At 41.5% G+C, this 4,390-nt stretch overlaps 1 non-coding gene across 1 annotated transcript; it reads left to right on the top strand.

The window, feature by feature from the left end:
• The first annotated feature begins 2,910 nt into the window (after window positions 1–2,910).
• Window positions 2,911–3,017, top strand: LOC142166640 (small nucleolar RNA R71). The gene has a single exon (XR_012697043.1). It is a non-coding gene; the product is annotated as a small nucleolar RNA R71 (small nucleolar RNA).
• Window positions 3,018–4,390: the final 1,373 nt, after the last annotated feature.

Below are 4,390 nucleotides of genomic sequence, written 5' to 3'. Positions count from 1 at the left end.
CGTCAACTTTAGCACGATCCACCTCGATACCCTTGCTTGATACCCGGTGTCCCAAGACTATGCCCTCTTGTACCATGAAATGGCACTTCTCCCAATTAAGTATCAGGTTAGTCTCAATACATCTTTTTAACACTCAGGTTAGATTAAAAGGCATTCGTCGAACGAGTTTCCTACCACTGAGAAATCATCCATGAACACCTCCATTATGTCTTCGACCATGTTAGTGAATATGGCCATCATGCACCTTTGGAATGTGATGGGTGCATTGCATAGGCCAAAGGGCATCCTCCGAAAAAGCATAAATGCCATATGGGCAAGTGAAGGAGGTCTTCTCTCTATCCTCTGGTGCAATGGAGATTTGATTGTACCCTGAGTACCTATCCAGAAAACAGAAGTGAGACCTCCCTGCCAATCTGTCAAGCATCTAATCAATGAAGGGAAGTGGGAAGTGGTCTTTCCGGGTGGCCAGATTTAATTTTCTGTAGTCCATGCAAATTCTCCAGCCTGTGACGGTTCTTGTAGCGATCAGCTCATTGTTATCATTTTTGACCACTATCATACAACCCTTCTTAGGAACACATTGCACCGGGCTAACCCAGTTGCTATCATAGATTGGGAAAATGATTCTCGCATCCAACCACTTAATCACTTCTTTCTTCACCATTTCCTTCATGTTGGGGTTCAGCCTTCTTTGGTGCTCCTTGGAAGGTCAACAAAATTGTATGCATACAATCGGACTGATCCCCTTAATGTCTGCCATGGTCCACCCAATAGCAGTCTTGCACTCCTTGAGTACCTGTAAAAGTTGTTGTGCCTGCACATCTAACAAACTAGACGAGATAATAACAAGTAATGTGGAGTTAGGTCCTAAGAACTCATACCTGAGATGGGCGGGCAGTGGCTTCAATTCCAGCTTTAGTGGTTCTTCTATGGATGGCTTGGCTGGAGGAGTTTCTCTGTTTTCTAAGTGCAAGGGCTCCAATTCAAGAGTTCTATCCCAAAACCCTCTTCCCTCTAAAGCCAGCACCCATTCTGCCAATTCTTCCCCATTCACCTCATCTAAATTTACCAGACATGCAACAAGAGGGTCCTCAATAGTTAACGTCTCATCATCAGCTTCTACTATTACATCCACGACATCAATAAGAGAACAATTGGCGAATTTACTTGGTCGCCTCATAGATTTATGTACATTGAATATTATCTCCTCACCGTTCAACCTCATCTTGAGCTCCCTAGTTTCACAATCAATGAGAGCTCTCCCCGTGGCCAAGAATGACCTTCACAAAATTATGGGAACTTCTTCATCCACCTTGCAATATAGAATCACAAAATCTGCAGGGAACACAAATTTCCCTACCTGAATCAACACATCATCCAAGATACTAGAGGGTCTTTTCACGGTCCTATCAGCCAGTTGCAATAACATAGAAGTGGGTCTAGCTCTTCCAATCCCCAACCTCTTATAGATCGCCAGGGGCATAAGATTTATGCTAGCCCCCAAATCACAAAGTGCTTTAGCAAAAGTAAAGTTACCAATGGTACAGGGAATTGTGAAACTCCATGGGTCAGACAGCTTCTAAGCAACTGGTCTAGTCACCACAACACTGCATGTCTGAGTGAGAGTCACTGTGGACAAGTCTTGGAAATCAAATTTTCGAGACATCAAGTCCTTCATCATTTTTGCATAAACAGGCATTTCCTTCAAAGCATCAATCAATGGAATATTTACCTGGATTTGTTTCAGCATCTCCAAGAATTTCTTGTATTGTTCCTCTTTCTGGTACTTGGCCAGCCTCTGTGGGAATGGTGCTGGAGGTCTCTTCTTCCCAATGATTTGGGTATTTTCTTTGTCAGACACCACCTCAACTACCGGTTCCTATGCTGCCTCAGCTTCTTTCTCAGCCTCAATTTGTGTGTTGGGTTCTTCCTGGGCAGGCTGTACTGTCACCTCTATCAGTTTTGTTGAATCATTTAGCTCAATTGGCACTGGTACAAGTGTCTCAGGCTGTCTGCTTTCTCAAGCTCTATCTTGCTCCAAGTCTAAGTCTCTGCCATTATGTAAACTCATTTCGATCAGCTGCTTCGGACCTTGATCTTTTGGATTATTTGAGTGTCTGCAGGCAATGTTCCATGAGGACGATTATTCAAAGACATCGAAATTTGGCCTATCTGCACTTCAATATTCTTTATAGCTGACTCATGTGCATCTACCCTTTCACTCATTTTTGCATTTGACCCAATAACCTACTGTATTATTGCCTCGAGTCGGGCAAACCCATCTTCCTGTCTTCCACCATGCTGCTGCTAAGGAGGATGATAACCCTGCTGTTGATTTTGATTATTATATCCCTGTGGCCTTTGGTAAGGTGCCATATTATTGTCAGGTTGCATACCTCCCATATTTCCATTGTTGAGCTGTGGCTGAACTGGCCTGTATGGCTGATTTTGTTGGCCCCAATTCTGACCTCCCTGTCTTGGGTCCCCATAATTAGACACATAATTCATGTCCTCAAGGTAGTGATTATGCTCACTTTCTGCATTCCATTGGTTACCAATTGCTGACTAACGCAAGATGTGCATAAGCCCCTATTGGTAGTATCTGCAATGTGTACCTGCTGCTTCTGCCCTGACTCTTCCACCTTTTTGGTGAGTATACTCATCTGTGTCATTAATGTGGCCATATTTTCAGCAAGAGTGTTGGATGGATCTAAGGGCACTGAGTGAACTACTGGAGTGATAGATGCATTCCTGGTTGTCCACCCCAAATTCTGTGCTATCTTGTAAATAAAGCTCTGGCTTTCTCTCCATTTTTTGCTTAAGAATTCTCCACCCGCTAAAGTATCAACATTACCCTTCATGCTATCTGTCAAACCCATGTAAAACTGCTGCCCCAACATCTGATCGAGAATACCGTGGTGCAGACATATGACCAACATCCCTTTGAATCGTTCCCATGTTTCTTGTAGTGTCTCCATTGATTTCTGTTTGAAACTAAAAATTTCATCAATTTGTTGAGCAGTCTTGTTGGGTGGATGAAACTTGTTCACAATTTACTTAACTAACTCCTCCCAAGTCGTTATGGAATTAATGGGGAGTGAGTTTAGCCAAGTTTGGGTAGCTCATGTCACTGAGAATGGAAACAACAACAGCTTTATTGCTTCCTGAGTTACGTTGGGCTACCTTTGAGTTTTGCAGATTGATAGGAAATTCTTCAAGTGCTATTGAGGATCTTCGATGTGTGACCCCGAAAATAGTCCCTTGTTTTGCAATAAGTGCATCATGTTGTTCGTGATTTGAAACGACTCAGCCTGTATCTGGGGGACTAATATCGTTGTGGCCAAGTTCTCTACTGTAGGTTGTGCCCAGTCACATAGAGCAGACTCTGGCACAAGAGGTTCTACTAGCGCTAATGGCGTAGTTGGGTCTACCACGTGATCCCCTATGTCTGGTTCAAGTTGTTAAGTTGATTATTTTGTTTGTTTTTCCGGTTAGCCCGATTCAAGGCCTTGAAAACTTTCTCGGGATCTGATAATGCTTCAAATACTTCACCAGTTCTCGATGAGTTTCTAGGCATGCACCTGTACAACCAAGTCAACAAACGTTAAAATTTCAATGTATCGATTGAAAATAAAGAAATCTGACTACACTAAGAATTTTTGTATTTCTTTCAACTGTAATTGATAACACCGTTAATTCCCCGGCAACGGTGCCAAAATTTGATCACGCCCAACTATGCCTTATAAAAAGGACTAAGTGGTCGCTGCAAATATAATCTAAGTATTTAGTCCAGAGTCGAATCCTCAGAGAATTAACCTATCAATTACTTTTGTTAGACTCACTAAATTCTTTGTAATCAACTTCCCAGATATTTAAATAACAATTGGTGATGGTTTAACTAACTATAACTGAATATAAGCAAGTAAACTAACAACTAACTATGATTGAGTTGTAAACAATTAAGAGAAGGATCTAAGGTTATGATTTCCCTTATTGACGGAATCCCTTCCTGTTATGTTTCATATAGATTTGCCTAATCATCTCTATTGATCATGAGCACTCTCATTACCGTAAATCTCTCCCGAGTAATTACGACAATTTACTAGATGCACTCTCCCGAGTTACGTTAGATGGATTTTATTACAACTCACTTTAGATTGCACCCAAGACTTCGTTATCCCTAATACCGCCTTTAAACCCTTGGTTATTGATCCCTCATATACTTTGGGAGTGGTGTTGTTCAACAATTACCTAAATATGCACTCTCTCCTGAGTAATACATATTAAATAGGCATAACTAATTGAGGATCCTATCAATTAACTACAACAAGAATGTAGTTGAACAAATAGAGATTAAACCGGACAAATTATATTAACATAACATGAAGTT

Source organism: Nicotiana tabacum, chromosome 11 (assembly GCF_000715075.1).
Source record: "Nicotiana tabacum cultivar K326 chromosome 11, ASM71507v2, whole genome shotgun sequence".
Classification (NCBI taxonomy): Eukaryota; Viridiplantae; Streptophyta; class Magnoliopsida; order Solanales; family Solanaceae; genus Nicotiana; species Nicotiana tabacum.
This window is presented reverse-complemented; position numbering and strand designations above follow the sequence as displayed.